The sequence below is a fragment of the Gossypium arboreum genome, chromosome 4 (genome assembly GCF_025698485.1).
Source record: "Gossypium arboreum isolate Shixiya-1 chromosome 4, ASM2569848v2, whole genome shotgun sequence".
NCBI lineage: Eukaryota > Viridiplantae > Streptophyta > Magnoliopsida > Malvales > Malvaceae > Gossypium > Gossypium arboreum.
The window spans coordinates 6,235,122-6,254,755 of NC_069073.1; the positions used below are offsets into that span (position 1 = coordinate 6,235,122).

Below are 19,634 nucleotides of genomic sequence, written 5' to 3' on the forward strand. Positions count from 1 at the left end.
CATACTTCAAAGATACCATTACCGTGATCGAGATGAACAACCTGGAAGTTCTGATACCAATTTGTTTAAAATAAAATAAAATAAAGAACACACAGATTTTTACGTGGAAACCCTTTCGGGAAAATACCACGAGCAGAGGAGAAGAAAAATTCACTATGTCGAATTCAAATTTTTTTACAAGAGGAATAGACTATATCTATTTATAGGCTTGTAAAGCCATATTCTAGTAAGACTGAAACTCCTTATTCTAATCAATATAAAATAGATGGAGTTTAATAAGGTTTAAAAAACCTTATTCTAAAATAAAATAAAAGAAGTGTAATTCTATATGAATTCTTCTTTTATTTTATTTTACCACGGTATTTTATTTAAATAAGGATTTGGGTCACTTAATTCTAACAAACATTTTAGAGTTTGCTCATATAAAGATTAAACTTTTTAAAATGATCATGTAAGGGTCTAACTATTACAAAAAGTAGTTAAATAAAAGTCAAATATTTCAAAATAGTCAAACAAAGGCTAAACCTTTTCGAAAGTGCTAAAATAAGGGTCAAACTTTTTCGAATATGCTCAAATAAGGGCTTTTCATATGTCATATATCTTGTTTCAAATCATGTTTTTTATTATTTTCTTTTTAAGTAATATCCAATTTAGTTGTTAGGTAACACTCCTAACCCGTATCCGTCGCCGGAATAGGGTTTCAGAGCATTACCAAAATTTACAATCAAATAGACAGAAATTTTAAATATTTCACAATATATAATATTTAGGTCTGAAACCAATCAAATTCATACATATTGTCCCTTATTTGAGCCCTCGAGGCCTAAAATACGGGTTAGAAATAAGTCAGAACTAATTTGGAAACTCAAATTTTTTTTTGGAATACATTAAAAAATTTCAAAGTTGCAAGGTTCACACGGCCGTGTGGTCAGGCCGTGTGACTCACATGGCCAAGTCACACGCCTGTGTGTCTGGCCGTGTGGGCATTCGAAGTAGGGACACATGGCTGTGTCCTAACCTGTGTCTGTGCCTGTGTAACTATCTGACTTAAGTCACACGACTAAGCCACATGCCTGTGTGTTAGCCGTGTACCCTTTGAAATGGTCTTGCACGCCCGTGTGCTAGCCGTTTGTCTCACATGGCCAAGTCACATACCCGTGTGTCTGGCCGTGTGGACCTAAAATGTGCCTTAAACAACCAATTTACCATTTTCTAAGTGTTCGAGCATTAAACAACTTAAAAACCATTCGTTTAACCTGTTTAAAACACAATCAAACACATTCAAATCATGCTAAAACAATCATCCTAAGTGCCTAACTAATGTACCCTCATTGGTACCTCATTTATATCATCAAATCATATTATCAAAGCATTATTTTAATCCAAATTATAAACCTACCAAATTCAATCCATTTTGCCTAATACATAAACCCTTAAGCATCAACTTAAATTCACATGCACCTATAAAATTTTGTTGGATCCAAAATTAATGGAGACATATGTCTTGCTGGTAGTGCTACCACACATATGATACTCAAAGAGAAAAAAATATTTTTCTCATTTAACAATAAGTGATGCTCATATTAATACAATATCGGATAGTTCAAAACTTATTGAAGACTTCGGAAGAGCAATTTTATTATTACCTAAAAGTACAAAATTTATCATTGATGATACTTTATTTTTCACTAAGTCTTAAAGAAATTTATTGAGTTTTAAAGATATTCGTATTAATGGATATCATATTAAGGCTATGAATGAGAAAAATATTGAATATCTATATATTACAGATGTTGAATGTTGAAAGAAATGTGTTTTGGAAAGACTACCTGCTTTTTCATCAGGTTTATATTATACGCATATTAGTACAATTGAGGCACACGTTACTACGAACCAGAAGTTTGTAGAACCACATACTTTTACTATTTGGCATGACCGGCTAGGCCATCTAGAATCTATTATGATGCGAAAAATAATTGAGAATTCAATTGGGCACCTATTAAAGAACCAGAAGATTCTTGAATTTAAAAATTTCTCTTATAATGCTTGTTATAATGGTAAACTGATTATTAGACCATCACCAGCTAAAGTTGGGATTGAATCTTCCGTATTTCTAGAACGTATTCAAGGTGATATATGTGGGCCTATTCATCCACCATGTGGACCATTTAGATATTTTATGGTATTAATAGATGCATCTAGTAGATGGTCACATGTACGTTTATTATCGACTCGCAACCTGGCATTTGTGAGACTACTTGCTCAAATAATTCTATTTAGAGCACAATTTTCGGATTATGCAATAAAAACTATCCGTCTTGATAATGCTGGTGAGTTTACATCTCAAGCTTTCAATGATTATTACATGTCAATTGGGATAAAAGTTGAACATCCTGTAGCTCATGTTCACACACAAAACAGTTTAGCTGAATCATTTATCAAACGCCTCCAACTAATAGCTAGGCTATTACTTATGAGGACAAAGCTCCCTATTACAGCTTGGGGATATACTATTTTGCATGCAGCAGCACTTATGCTCATCAGGCCAACAAGTTATAATAAATACTCCGCATTGCAATTGGCTTTTGGTCAGGAGCCAAATATTTCCATCTTAGAATTTTTGGATGTGCAGTATATGTTCCAATTTCTCCACCATAACGAACAAAGATGGGTCCTCAGAGGAGGTTGGGAATATATGTTGGTTATAAATCTTCTTCTATAATTAAGTATGTTGAACTATTAACTGGAGATTTATTTACTACATGATTTGTTGATTGTCACTTTAATGAAACAATATTCCCAACATTAGGGTTAGAGAAAATACAGCCGGTAAAAGAAATTACATGGAATGGATCATCATTATCTCAATTAGATCCTCGTACAAGTCAATATGAACAAGAAGTTCAAAGGATCATACATTTGTAAAACATCGCCAATCATCTGCCAGATTCATTTACTGACCTAAAGAGAATTACAAAATCTCACATACCAGTTAAAGATGCTCCAATATGATATCCCAATAGGGTAAACTGTTAATGCAAAAGAAAGTAATCCATGCCTGAAGCGTGGAAGACCGGTTGGTTCCAAAAATAAAAATCCTCGTAAAAGGAAAGGAGCAAATACTCAAGGTGATTATATTATGGAGACAAATTCCCAAGAAGAGGCCAAAGATATAACTAATTATAATCATAAAACCCTAGAAGGAATTCAGTTAGCTGAAAATGATGATAACAAAGAGATCTCGATAAGTTATGTTACTTTAGAGAAAAGATGGAACCGGAAAAATATAGTTGTCGACAACAAATTTGCATATAATGTTGCTATTGAAGTAGAAAAAGAAAATGATGATCTTGAGCCTAAATCTATTGATGAATGTAGAAATAAAAAAGATTGGCCAAAATGGAAAGATGCAATTCAAGCAGAATTAAATTCACTTTCTAAACGTGAGGTTTTTGGACCTGTAGTCCAAACACCTAAAGGTGTAAAGTTGGTAGGATATAAATGGGTATTTGTGCAAAAACGAAATGAAAAAATGAAGTCGTAAGATATAAAGCACGGCTTGTAGCACAAGGATTTTTGCAAAGGCTCAGCATTGATTATGAAGAGACATATTCTCCTGTGGTGGATGCAATCACGTTTAGATATCTTATTAGTCTGGCAGTATGTAAAAAACTCGACATGCATCTAATGGATGTTGTTACAACCTATTTGTATGACACACTTGATAGTGAAATTTATATGAAAATCTCTAAAGGATTTAAGATCCCTGAAGGATATAGAGTTTCTCGGGAAAATTGTTCGATCAGATTAAAGAAAAGTTTATATGGATTAAAACAATTTAGACGTATGTGGTACAATCATCTTAGTGAATACTTGTTAAAAGAAAGTTACAAAAACGATCCAATTTGTCCACGTGTCTTTATAAAAATGTATGGATCAAAGTTTGTGATAATTTCTGTTTATGTTGATGATCTAAATATTATTGGAACTCCTAAAGATCTCCAAAATATGGTAAATTATTTAAAGAAAGGATTTGAGATGAAAGATCTTCGAAAAACAAAGTTTTGTCTTAGCTTACAAATCAAGCATTTAAAAGATGGAACTCATGTTCATCAATCAACTTATACAGAAAAGATATTAAAGAAATTTTACATAGATAAAGCACACCCATTAAGTACTCCGATGATTGTACGATCGTTAGATGTGAAAAAAGATCAATTTCGTCCTTACGAGGATGGTAAAGAGTTTCTTGGTCTTGAAGTACCATATTTAAGTGCCATAGGGGCATTGATGTATCTTGCAAACAACACAAGACCTAATATAGGTTTTGTTGTAAACTTGTTATCAAGATTCAGTTCTTCTCCAACATGTAGACATTGGAATGAAATTAAACATGTATTTAGATATCTCAGAGGGACTATTGATATGGGGTTATTTTATTCAAATGATTAAAAATCCCTATTAGTTGGCTATGCTGATGCTGGATACTTATCGGATCCATATAAATGTTGATCTCAAACAGGATATTTATTTACATGTGAGGATACTGCCATATCATGGCGTTCAACAAAGCAAACATCAGCTGCTGCTTCTTCAAATCATGCAGAAATAATTGCAATGCATGAGGCAAGTCGAGAGTGTGTTTGGCTAAGGTTATTAACCCAACATATCCAGAAGGCATGTAATTTGCCTTTACAGGAAAAGATGCCAACTATCTTATACGAAGATAATGCAGCATGCATAGCTCAATTGAAGGTTGACTATATCAAAGGTGACAGAACGAAACATATTTCACCAAAATTATTCTTCACCCATGATCTTGAGAAAAGAGGCGATATAAATGTTCAACAAATTCGTTATAGTGAGAATTTAGCAGATCTTTTTACTAAGGTATTGCCAACTTCAACATTTAAAAGACTATTACACAAGATTGGAATGCGTCAACTCAAAGATGTAATGTAATGTTGTCATCAGGGGGAGTCTAAAAACAAGTTGTACTCTTTTCCTTTAATCAAGGTTTTGTCCTATTGGGTTTTCCTGGTAAAGGTTTTTAACGAGGTAGCTTGTAATAGAAGATTGTGTACTCTTTTTCCTTCATTAGGTTTTTTTATCCTAAAGGGTTTTTTCCTAATAAGGTTTTAACGAGGCACATTATCTACCAATGGACATCCAATGGGGAGTGTTATGAATATCTTATTAAATGGATGTCCATCATGATGAAGATAAAGTTTTGATATACTTTAAATAGTTATTAGAATTAGATCTCTATTTCTTTTATACTTCTTATCCCTATAAATAGAAACTCTGATGAAGCATTGTAATCATCCCTTTTAATCAATAAAGTTCATTCTCTGTTGCTTTCATATTTTCTTTGTTCTTATTCTCTCAATCTTTCTTTATTTTATAACAGCTTTTATTATTATATAATATATATACTTAATAATTAAGGTAATATATTATAATATATTTTAACTTTAATTATTATAATATATAAAATAAATTTACACATAATTTACCTAATCCCGTCCCACTAAAGAAACAATAGTAAAATTACTTCTTCAATCCCTTTAATTATTCTTTAATCCATAATTTAACTTTCACTCTATATGCAATTTAGTCTTTATACCTAATTACTTCTAATTCAAATAAATTCACTTAACTGAAACCTAATTAACTACACAACTAGCTTCATAAATATTTATTAAAAAATTTACGAGTCCGATTTACGAGAACGGAGTCTCAGGAATGCACTTTCCGACACTCATGACTATCAGGTTGTTGTAGGCCAATTTTGGGCCTGTGTATATCAAGATTACATGGGCCTATTTATAACCCAATCCCTAAACCCACAAACCCAATACAAATTAAACCCAACTAACCCATCAATTCACCACCCTAAATTACCCGGGCCCGAATACAAAAAACCCAAAACCCATACATAAAACCCAAGCCTGTTTACAACATTTTAAACCCACTACAGCCTAGACTAACCTAAACCCAATACCCCAAACCCAATTCAAAAGCCCACTAAACCTACCCTAACAGCCATCACAAACCCTAGCTCCCACTTGCCTCCCCCACTTGCCTTCTGCCCCCAACCACCCTACTGCAACCCCATCCCCTGGCGCCACCTGCCCGTAGTTACCTCCACCGTTCACCCACCACCTGCACAGCAAACAGAGCACGCAATAGCAATCAAAAAAGAGAAACAGACAGTGTAAAACATAGGCTATAAAAGGCCGAATGAAAAACAGATAAAATGTTGGATTTTTTTTTATCAATACAATTATATTCCAATATACACAAGAAGATTCAGAAAATATAAAGGAAACATGAGAATAGCATCAATCCAGCAACTTAAAACACAGGCATCAAACATTTAAGGTGATTTTTTTATTTCTATTTTTAATTTCGTTTCAGGCCTATTTTTTTACATGTATATATTTAAAACAAAAAATATATAAAACAAATATTTTTTTTAAAAAAAAGGAAAATTATTTTTTCGCCACCTCAAGACGGTGGTTGGCGCGGCGATGACGGTCAAGCGATCGGACCGCTGGCCTTCTTGGCCAGAAATCCCTTCTCCCTTTCCCTCTCCCTTTTCTCCCATTTTTTTTCTTTTTACCCGTCCAAATGATTTTTTTAAATTTTTTTTTGTCTTTTATAGGGACCAAAACGGTGCGTTTTGGTCCCCCCTTTAATAAAATGACGCCGTTTTGGCTCCGGGTCGGACCGACCCGACCTGACCCATTAGAAGGATCTGCGTGTTTTCATTTTTGGGGTTAATTGCGTTATAGATCCTTCCGCTCTTTCCATGTTGTGCAATTAAGTTCCTGTGGTTTTTTAAAATCGGCCCCATAATTTTGTTTGAAATTCAAACGAATCCTCGCTGATACGACATAGTTTTAGGGGCTTGGGAGTATTGTGCTTTTGGTCCCCTCATACCTCACGCGCATTCAAATAAGCCCTTACCTTTTATTTTTTATTTCGAATTCGCCTCAAAATTTCATTTTTTGTTCAATTACATCCTTTTTACTTTTCTCATTATTTTATCTCAATTTAAATATTAATTACAATATTGTTACTGTGATGATTATTATAGTTTTATTCATTAACATTTCATTATCATTCTTTCTACTTAATAGATGTACGTATATATATTATATATTATTATTAATAGTTTTTTATTATTTGTCTTAATACTATATTATATGTATACTCTTTTAATATATTAAGTATATTCTAAATTCTATATTAATGTGTATATATATTTTTATAACTATATCGTGTATACATTTTACATATATTATTATGCATATATTTTAGTATCATTAGATATACATCTTTTATACTATTGTATGTATATTTTAATACTATATTGTATATTTCTAACACTATTATTACATATGTATATATGTACGTGAATGTATTTATGTAACGTATTTAATAGTTTTTTATATACTATTTCCATTTCCAATATATGTATATATTGTATATATTTTATATATATTATGTATATATATATCTTTAATATATATATGTATATGTTTATGCAATATCATTAATATATTGTTTTATAACATTATTTCTAATATGTGTATATATATGTTTTGATAACTATATTATGTACATATGTTTTCTAATATCATTTTTATATATTATCATGTACGTATATATTTTAATATTATTAGTTATATATTTTTATACTATTTCGTGTATATTTGCTTATATTATCCTCATTATTACTGTTATTATTAATATATATTTTATTATATATGTACGTACATGCTTTTTATTATTGTACATTATTATATTTATCAGTAGCACCCCAAACCCGCCCGAAGTTATGGCGGATTCGCATGCCACATCAAAACGTTAAAAAAATTCCATTCTAAGTCCGAAAATCGTACTTGATGTTCAAAAGATTAATTCATTAAGGATTAAAGTGAATGGAAGTCATGCACCGTAGGAAACCGGAAAGAGGTGGTGAGTCCATCGGATCGCTATACCAAGCTCCTTCGGATCCAATCCTAGACATGCATACCGCCATTGCCACACCTTAACGTCATGGATATTTCTAGGAAACCAATTTGATTAAGTTATTTTAGGAAAAGTGATTAATTTTGGAAAATACTTTCATTATGGAAACTTTACTTGTTGTCGTGTAATTTTGAAATCAACTGTTGTTTTTGAAAACGCGCCTAAAGCTATCCAATTTCAACAGTTAAAATAAGTAATATCTATCTTAGTAATACATATTAAAACCATCAAAAATAATTGCGGCCTTATTACATTTAAAACCCAAAACTTCAAACGTAAATAAAAGGATGTTCAGTTCACCGAAGAAAATCAAACTTTCGAACGGTGGCCACTCGAATTCCCTCACGACCCAAGCCCACTATGGTTGGGGATTTCTGCGTGGATGAAAATAAAAGGGTGAGTTTGGGGAAACTCGGTGTGTAAGGAAAACCCATTCAAAGCCCAAGTCACTCAAGCCTATTGGGCCTAAGGCCATTCAGTAATAGTGGTATCTGGGCCGAGCCCTTTTCAGACATAATAAACGGGCCTTAGCCCTTATTCAGATAGCAAGATGGCCCATAGGCCCATTTCAAAATACATGCAACATCAAGAAACATATGCAAGCCCATTTGGGTAACAGTGGTACTGGGCAAGAGCCCTTTTCAGATTATAATAAACCGGGCCTTAGCCCTTATTCAGATAATAGTATGGCCCATAGGCCCATTTCAAAATACATGCAACATCAAGAACATATGCAAGCCCATTTGGGAGACTACTCAACCCACCAACCACTACACTCCACCCGTACCAGCCATACACTCCATGTGGGGAATAGCTCAACCCACCCCATTAACACTCCACGATTCTTGTACCTTGCTGCTTCGCTTATCAAAGAATTGAGGCAAAGCCTCCAAGACGTGGACAAGCCACTTTCAAGACTTCCTCCGTCAATATCCCAAATTCCATGCATCGATAATAACAACATGGCATGCAGTAAATAACAACAGTCAAACATGCATTTAGGTCCATTTAACCCTAGGGGTATTTCGGTAATTTATCTAGTAGGGGTAAAACTGTAAATTTTTCACTTTTAAAGGTATTTCAGTAATTTATCTATTTTAGGGTTTTTCATACATATTCCTACTTTTCACGTACTAACAGAATCACGTACCGAGGGTTCTTACCAAATTGGGCCTGTTGACCCATCATTCCAATTTTGGCCCATTAAGCCCAAAAATATCGAGGGCACAGAAATCATGCACTTTGCAGTTTACCAAAAACATTAATCGATTTACCTCACGAGCATTCGCACACTCGCAAATCTACAAAATACCTGTTTTCGGTATTTCAGCTTTTCGACTTTTGCCGATCCAGACTAAGAAAGAGGGTGTTAGTTACACACCTGTTTGCGACGATATGCTGACGAGATCCACACACGAACTGCCTACAATTGGATTACTAACACGTTAATCTAACTATTCAAATACGAACTACGTATTAATCTCTTACAATATTCGGCCAACCATACCTACAGATCATAGTAAGCTTATAAGAAATCAATAAGCAACCCATTAACAAATTTTTGTCAATGTTTACCACATAATCATAATTTCACTGCAAGCTGTCTTCCTGAGCAACAGTCACTAAATCATTTATAACTGGAGCTACGAAACTCCAAATCAAGTTCCGTTAATTTTCCCTGAAAATACACTCATATATCTTATATCCATAAAATTTTCAGAATTTTTGGTTTATCCAATCAATACCAGATTTTTCTCAAAGTTTCCCATATTTCACTGTTTGACTAATCTGACCACTCTTCATTACAAATCAAATTTCTCATTGTACAGAATTTAAAATATGTTCTTGTTTATTTCATTACAAACTAGACTCAATAAGCTTTAATTACATAATTTATTCAGCTTCTAATTCATCTTCCACAATTTATGGTGATTTTCCAAAGTCACGTTACTGCTGCTGTCCCAAGCAGATTTATTACCAAATCACTCTTTCACACCTAACTTGCATGCTTGTTATTTAAACATGTATATCACCAATCAATCATCACATATCTATGATTTTACTTAAGTATAATCTCCATTTCATCATTTTAAAGCACAACATGTTAGCCGATTTTTCCCTTTAACATCTAAGGCACATGCATGCTCATTTGTTTGGCTCAACTTCACCTATCTTCCATTTTTCATCAAAAGAACATGAAACAACAACCATTTCCTTCATTTTAATTCATGACTAAATGCTCACAACACAACTAAAAATCAAAATATACTTCAAGAGTTAAGGTAGAATCAAGAACTCATGAACCTCAAAATAGAAGCAAGGTACCAAGAACTTACCTTCAATTTTCCTCCTATTAATGACCGAATACTCAAGAGCTTTCTCCTCTCCTTTCTCTTCTCTAACTTTCAGCTATGATGAACAAATATGGACAAAACTTTGTTCTTTTCACCCCTTTTTCTTTTAATAAAACTTCATATTTCATCCATTTAATTCTTTAATACAAAATACATGATATTCTTATCATGAAACATTTACCTAACCCATTATCATGAAACATTTACCTAACCCATTATCATGGAACATTTACCTAACCTATTATCATGAAACATTTACCTAACCCATTATCATGGAACATTTACCTAACCTATTATCAATTTGTATCAATTTGTACCATAAATTATGGATATCAAGTGTACATTTTGTCTACAACAACATGATGGTTGGCCACTTCATGTAAAATGGGAGGTTTATCATGCAAATCCTCCTATTTTGCACTCCTATTTATTTGGCCACTTCAATTTAGCCTATAGCATTTTCAAACATTTTCACATAGGTCCTATTTCATAATTTCACTCACAAATGACAAAATCAAAGCATGAAATTTTGTCAACATTCACAGAATTCCAGAAAATTGGGGCGTTACAACTCTACCCTCCTTAAAGAAATTTCGTCCTCGAAATTTACCTAATCCAAATAGATGAGGGTATTGCTGTTGCATCGTCTCTTCTGGCTCTCAAACTCAGAAGTTTCCCCTTCCTTAACTTGTTGAAAACGAGCGACCAAAGACTTATATTGTAGCACCCCAAACCCAGCCCAGAAGTTATGGCCGGATCCGGCATGCCACATCAAAAATGTTAAAAAAAAAATTTCTTTTCTAAGTCCAGAAAATCGTACTTGATGTTCAAAAGATTAATTCATTAAGGGTTAAAGTGAATGGAAGCTATGCACCGGTAGGAAACCGGAAAAGAGGTGGTGAGTCCATCTGATTGCTAATACCAAGCTCCTTCGGATCCAATCCTAGACATGCATACCGCCATTGCCACACCTTAATGTCATGGATATTTCTAGGAAAACTGATTTGATTAAGTCATTTTAGGAAAAGTGATTAATTTTGGAAAAATACTTTCATTGCGGAAGCTTTTCTTGTTGTCGTGTTATTTTGAAATCAACTGTTGTTTTTGAAAACGCGCCTAAAGCTATCCAGTTTCAACAGTTAAATATAAGTATTACCTATCTTAGTAATACATATTAAAACCATCAAAATAATTAAGCGGCCTTATTACATTTAAAAGCCCAAAACTTCAAATGTAAATAAAAGGATGTCCAGTTCACCGGAAGAAAATCAAACTTTCGAACGGGTGGCCACTCCAATTCCCTCACGACTCCAAGCCCACTATGGTTGGGGATTTTCGTGGATGAAAATAAAAGGGTGAGTTTGGGGAAACTCAGTGTGTAAGGAAAACCCATTCAAAGTCCAAGTCAGCTCAAGCCCATTGGGCCTAAGCCCATTCAGTAATGATGGTACTGGGCCGAGCCCTTTCAGATTACAATAAACCGGGCCTTAGCCCTTATTCAGATAATAGTATGGCCCATAGGCCCATTTCAAAATTACATGCAACATCAATAAACATATGCAAGCCCATTTGGGAGACTACTCAACCCACCAACCACTACACTCCACCGTACCACCATACACTCCATGTGGGAATAGCTCAACCCACCCAAATTTAACACTCCACATTGCGGCCTTTGTGCTCGATTAATAGTAAATTGAGGCAAAGCCTCCAAGATGTGGACAAGCCACTTTCAAGACTTCCTCCGTCAATATCCCGGTCCCATGCATCGATAATAACAACATGGCATGCAAAATAACAACAATCAAACATGCATTTAGGTCAATTTAACCCTGGGGTATTTGGTAATTTATCTACTAGGGTAAACTGTAAATTTTCTATTTTTAAAGGTATTTCAGTAATTTATCTATTTTAGGGTTTTTCATGCATATTCCTACCTTTCACGTACTAATGTAATCACGCATCGAGGGTTCTTACCGAATTGGGTCTGTTGGCCCATCATTCCAATTTTGGCCCATTAAGCCCAAAAATATCGAGGGCACAGAAATCATGCACTTTACAGTCTAAATTTTGCAGCTTACCAAAAACATTAATCGATTTACCTCACGAGCATTCGCACACTCGCAAACCTACAAAATACCAGTTTTCGGCATTTCGACTTTTCGACTTTTGCCGATCCAGACTAAGAAAGAGGGTGTTAGTTACACATTGCTTATGACGATATATGTCGATTGAGATCCACACACGAACCGCCTACAATTGGATTACTAACACGTTAATCTAACTATTCAAATGCAAACTACGTATTAACCCCTTACAATATTCGGCCAACCACACCTACAGATCATAGTAAGCTTATAAGAAATCAATAAGCAACTCATTAACAAATTTTTGTCAATGTTTACCACATAATCATAATTTCACTGCAAGTTGTCTTCCTGAGCAACAGTCACTAAATTATTTATAACTGGAGCTACGAAACTCCGAATCAAGTTCCATTAATTTTCCTTGAAAATAGACTCATATATCTTCTATCCATAAAATTTTCAGAATTTTTGGTTTAGCCAATCAATACCAGATTTTTCTCAAAGTTTCCCATGTTTCACTGTTTGACTAATCTGACCACACTTCATTACGAATCAAATTTCTCATTGTACAGAATTCAAAATATGTTTTCGTTTATTCCATTTGAAACTAGACTCATTAAGCTTTAATTACATAATTTATTAAGCTTCTAATTCATCTCCCACAATTTATGGTGATTTTCCAAAGTCACATTACTGCTGCTGTCCCAAGCAGATTTATTACCAAATCACTCTTTCATACACCTATCTTGCATGCATGTTATTTAAACATGTATATCACCAATCAATCATCACATATCTATGATTTTTACTTAAGCATAATCTCCATTTCATCATTTTAAAGCACGACATGTTAGCCGATTTTTCCCTTTAGCATCTAAGGCACATGCATGCTCATTTGTTTGGTTCAACTTCACATATCTTCCATTTTTCATCAAAAGAACATGAAACAACAACCATTTCCTTCATTTTAATTCATGACCAAATGCTCACAACACAACTAAAAATCAAAATATACTTCAAGAGTTAAGGTAGAATCAAGAAGAACTCATGAACCTCAAAATAGAAGCAAGGTACCAAGAACTTACCTTCAATTTTCCTCCTCCTAATGACCGAATACTCAAGAGCTTTCTCCTCTCCTTTCTCTTCTCTAACTTTCAGCTATGATGAACAAAGATGGACAAAACTTTGTTCTTTTCACCCTTTTCTTTTAATAAAACTTCATATTTCATCCATTTAATTCTTTAATACAAAATACATGATATTCTTATCATGAAACATTTACCTAACCCATTATCATGAAACATTTACCTAACCCATTATCATGGAACATTTACCTAACCTATTATCATGGAACATTTACCTAACCTATTATCAATTTGTATCAATTTGTACCATAAATTATGGATATCAAGTGTACATTTTGTCTACAACAACATGATGGCTGGCCACTTCATGTAAAATGGGAGGTTTGTCATGCAAATCCTCCTATTTTGCACTCCTATTTATTTGGCCACTTCAATTTAGCCTATAGCATTTTCAAACATTTTCACATAGGTCCTATTTCATCATTTCACCCCCTTTTTCTTATGGAACAAAAATTAACTAAAATTGTCGGGTTCTATCTTAAGCTTGGGCTTTCTAGAGGCCCACTAACATAATTAAACCTATGCCAACATTCACAGGATTCCCGAAAATTGGGGCGTTACACATATTCCAACTGCTTTTCCTTAATCTGATCCACCCAGGTTGGCCTCACTTGTAACTCAGCCAACAGACTTCCATCATCATATGAGACTCAGACGAGCAAACATTGCTCTCAGATCGATCTGACTCTACGACTTAGAGCATCGACCACCGCATTAGCCTTGCTTGGGTGATACTCGATCGAACAGTCATAATCCTTAAGCAACTCAATCCATCTCCTTTGCCTAAGGTTCAGCTCCTTCTAAGTCAACAAATACTTAAGACTCTTATGGTTAGTATATATAATACACCTTTCTCTGTACAAGTAATGTCTCCAAATCTTAAGTGCAAATATCACTGCTGCCAACTCTAAATCATGAGTCAAATAGTTTTCCCTCATGAGGCTTAAGCTATCGTGATGCATATGCAACCACCTTACCCTCTTGCATTAACACGCAGCCCAAACCCACGTGTGATGCATCACTGTACACACTAAAATCCTTCCCAGACTCCGGCTGAATTAACACAGGTGCTTCAGTCAGAACTTTATTCAACTTCTCAAAAGCTTCTTGGTGCTTCTTAGTCTATACAAATGGTACTCCTTTCCTTATGAGTTTTATCAGAGGTGCTGCCATCACAGAAAAACTTTCTACAAACCTTCTATAGTATCCTGCCAGTCCTAGGAAACTTCATATTTCCGACACTGACCTAGGCGGCTTTCATTCCAAAATTGCTTCAATTTTCCGAGGGTCCACCTTAATCTCCTCAACAGAGACCACATGTCCTAAGAAGGTTACCTCTCTCAACCAAAATTCACACTTGCTGAAGTTCGCAAAGAGTTCCTTCTCCCTTAATACTTACAGCACTATACGGAGATGCTCATCATGTTTCGTTTCAGTTTTAGAATATACCAGGATATCGTCAATAAAGACGACTACGAACTGATCTAAAAATGGTTGGAACACACAATTCATCAGATCCATAAACGCTGCAGGAGCGTTCGTCAGTCCAAATGGCATAACCGAAACTCGTAATGACCATACCGAGTCCCGAATGTCGCCTTCGGATATTTGCCTCCTTGACCCTTAATCGATGATGTCCAGATCAAGGTCGATCTTGGAAAATCTGAAGCTCCTCTAAGCTAGTCGAACAGATCATCAATCCTTGGCGGTGGATACTTATTCTTAATCGCCGCTTGTTCAATGGCGATAATCAATGCACATCCGCATCGCACCATCCTTCTTTTTCACGAATAGCACTAGTGCTCCCCATGGAGACACGCTTGGCCTAATAAAGCCCCTATCCAACAACTTTTGAATTTGAGCATTTAACTCTACTAACTCCTTCGGTGCCATCCTATACGGTGCGATGGACACAAGCGCCGCCTGTGCAACAAATCTATTCCAAACTCAACTTCGGTTCGAGGCAATCCCGAAGCTCCTCCAGAAAAAACATCTTGGAACTCCTTTACGATCCTAACCTTATCCACTGTCAGTCCCTCCTCTTCTGACTGACTTACAAATGCCAAATAGGCCTCACAACCTTTCTGAATCCACTTTTCGGCTCTTAAAGCCGACACCACATTGGACAAATAATCCCTTCGCTCACCTATCACCATAACCTCCTCATCCTTTGTGGTCCTTAACACCATTCGTTTAGTAGCACAATCCAGAGTCGCTTCATGCTTAACAAGCCAGTCCATTCCCAAAATGAGATCAAACTCTCCGAACGGTAACTCCATCAGATCTCCAGGGAAAATCTTACCTTGAGTTTCTAAGGGTACATCCCTATACAGTTTGTCTACCCTAACCGAGTGACCCAATGGACTTAGTACAGATACCCCATTCACAATCTCCTCAGAGCAGTCCAAGTCGTCCATAATCCGTTCTGTGGCCTCCAACCAATATTCCGCCACATTCGGGCTATACCAGACACGCCTTAACGATTTCCGCTCCGTTAGCTTGAGTCATTCGTAAATCGATCCTCGAATTTTGTTGCCCGAACTTGTCCAGTAACCCTTTCCGAACACGAAGCATTGCTCGCGATAGAGCATCATCCCTGCATCGCGATCATGAGACTCTACCTCTATTATCGGTACCGGTGCATCCACCGCAGCATATGTCTCAAGACGAAGATCTCGCCGAGCACTTACTCGGCTACGCCCACGACCTCTTGTACTCATATCGTATTATCTTGATTACGAATTTTATGCATCAATTAATATTCCAATGTTTATTACGATGTTTTATGAATCGATAGTAGTTGAGAGTTTGTTTTTGCGAATCAAGTCTAGCTACGCTTCAATCTCTTATCGATTTTCCTATGGTTTCAGATCATCCTATCTAGAGTGTCCTAGTAGGGTTTCAAAGATGCAGATAATTTACAAAAATATTCAGAAGAGTTCAGAGTAATACTTACAGACTTGAGCCGGAGATTCGGAATGCCACTTTCTAAAGATCTAAATTTTGAAAATCGCATTTTTCACAATCTTTATAAATTTTTTTTCGAAGATCTAAATTTTGTAAACCCATTCCACAGCCGAGTTGTTGTAACTAGGCTCTGATACCACTAAATGTAGCACCCCAAACCCGGCCCAGAAGTTATGGCCGGATCCGGCATGCCACATCAAAAACGTTAAAAAAAAATTTCCATTCTAAGTCCAGAAAATCGTACTTGATGTTCAAAAGATTAATTCATTAAGGATTAAAGTGAATGGAAGCTGTGCACCAGGTAGGAAACCGGAAAAGAGGTGGTGAGTCCATCGGATCGCTAATACCAAGCTCCCTTCGGATCCAATCCTAGACATGCATACCGCCATTGCCACACCTTAACGTCATGGATATTTCTAGGAAACCGATTTGATTAAGTTATTTTTAGGAAAAGTGATTAATTTTGGAAAATACTTTCATTGCGGAAGCTTTGCTTGTTGTCGTGTAATTTTGAAATCAACTGTTGTTTTTGAAAACGCGCCCTAAAGCTATCCAATTTCAACAGTTAAAATAAGTAATATCTATCTTAGTAATACATATTAAAACCATCAAAAATAATTAAGCGGCCTTATTACATTTAAAAACCCAAAACTTCAAACGTAAATAAAAGGATGTTCAGTTCACCAGAAGAAAATCAAACTTTCGAGCGGTGGCCACTCAATTCCCTCACGACTCCAAGCCCACTATGGTTGGGGATTTCTGCGTGGATGAAAATAAAAGGGTGAGTTTGGGAAACTCGTGTGTAAGGAAAACCCATTCAAAGCCCAAGTCACTCAAGCCTATTGGGCCTAAGGCCATTCAGTAATAAGTGGTCTGGGCGAGCCTTTTTGATTATAATAAACGGGCCTTAGCCCTTATTCAGATAATGATGATGGCCCATAGGCCCATTTCAAAATACATGCAACATCAAGAAACATATGCAAGCCCATTTGGGTAATAGTGGTACTGGGCAAGAGCCCTTTTCAGATTATAATAAACGGGCCTTAGCCCTTATTCAGATAATAGTATGGCCCATAGGCCCATTTCAAAATACATGCAACATCAGTAAACATATGCAAGCCCATTTGGGAGACTACTCAACCCACCAACCACTACACTCCACCTGCACCAGCCATACACTCCATGTGGGAAATAGCTCAACCCACCCACCCAACATTCCACATTCTTGACCTTTGCTTTCGATTATCATAGAATTGAGGCAAAGCCTCCAAGACGTGGACAAGCCACTTTCAGACTTCCTCCGTCAATATCCCAGTCCCATGCATCAGATAATAACAACATGGCATGTAGTAAATAACAACAGTCAAACATGCATTTAGGTCCATTTAACCCTAGGGGTATTTCGGTAATTTATCTAGTAGGGGTAAAACTGTAAATTTTTCACTTTTAAAGGTATTTCAGTAATTTATCTATTTTAGGGTTTTTCATACATATTCCTACTTTTCACGTACTAATGTAATCACGCATCGAGGGTTCTTACCAAATTGGGCTCATTGGCCCATCATTCCAATTTTGGCCCATTAAGCCCAAAAATATCGAGGGCACAGAAATCATGCACTTTGCAGTCCAAATTTTGCAGTTTACCAAAAACATTAATCGATTTACCTCACGAGCATTCGCACACTCGCAAATCTACAAAATACTGCTTTTGGCATTTCGCTTTTCGACTTTTGCCGATCCGACTAAGAAAGAGGGTGTTAGTTACACACATTTGCGACGATATATTCGACGAGATCCACACACGAACCGCCTACAATTGGATTACTAACACGTTAATCTAACTATTCAAATACGAACTACGATTAATCCCTTACAATATTCGCCAACCACACCTACAGATCATAGTAAGCTTATAAGAAATCAATAAGCAACCCATTAACAAATTTTTGTCAATGTTTACCACATAATCATAATTTCACTGCAAGCTGTCTTCCTGAGCAACAGTCACTAAATCATTTATAACTGGAGCTACGAAACTCCAAATCAAGTTCCGTTAATTTTCCCTGAAAATACACTCATATATCTTATATCCATAAAATTTTCAGAATTTTTGGTTTATCCAATCAATACCAGATTTTCTCAAAGTTTCCCATGTTTCACTGTTTGACTAATCTGACCACTCTTCATTACGAATCAAATTTCTCATTGTACAGAATTTAAAATATGTTCTTGTTTATTTCATTAGAAACTAGACTCAATAAGCTTTAATTACATAATTTATTCAGCTTCTAATTCATCTCCTACAATTTATGGTGATTTTCCAAAGTCACGTTACTGCTGCTGTCCCAAGCAGATTTATTACCAAATCACTCTTTCACACCTAACTTGCATGCTTGTTATTTAAACATGTATATCACCAATCAATCATCACATATCTATGATTTTACTTAAGTATAATCTCCATTTCATCATTTTAAAGCACAACATGTTAGCTGATTTTTTCCTTTAACATCTAAGGCACATGCATGCTCATTTGTTTGGCTCAACTTCACCTATCTTCCATTTTTCATCAAAAGAACATGAAACAACAACCATTTCCTTCATTTTAATTCATGACTAAATGCTCACAACACAACTAAAAATCAAAATATACTTCAAGAGTTAAGGTAGAATCAAGAAGAACTCATGAACCTCAAAATAGAAGCAAGGTACCAAGAACTTACCTTCAATTTTCCTCCTCCTAATGACCGAATACTCAAGAGCTTTCTCCTCTCCTTTCTCTTCTCTAACTTTCAGCTATGATGAACAAATATGGACAAAACTTTGTTCTTTTCACCCCTTTTTCTTTTAATAAAACTTCATATTTCATCCATTTAATTCTTTAATACAAAATACATGATATTCTTATCATGAAACATTTACCTAACCCATTATCATGAAACATTTACCTAACCCATTATCATGGAACATTTACCTAACCTATTATCATGAAACATTTACCTAACCCATTATCATGGAACATTTACCTAACCTATTATCAA

At 35.3% G+C, this 19,634-nt stretch overlaps 1 long non-coding RNA gene across 1 annotated transcript; it reads right to left on the reverse strand.

Annotated features, from left to right (window-relative positions):
* Positions 1-9,278: 9,278 nt before the first annotated feature.
* On the reverse strand, positions 9,279-11,235 carry LOC128291467 (uncharacterized). Its single transcript, XR_008281259.1, has 2 exons — positions 10,377-11,235; positions 9,279-9,463 (listed from the first exon to the last, which is right to left on the reverse strand). It is a non-coding gene; the product is annotated as an uncharacterized LOC128291467 (long non-coding RNA).
* Between the last annotated feature and the right edge of the window lie 8,399 nt (positions 11,236-19,634).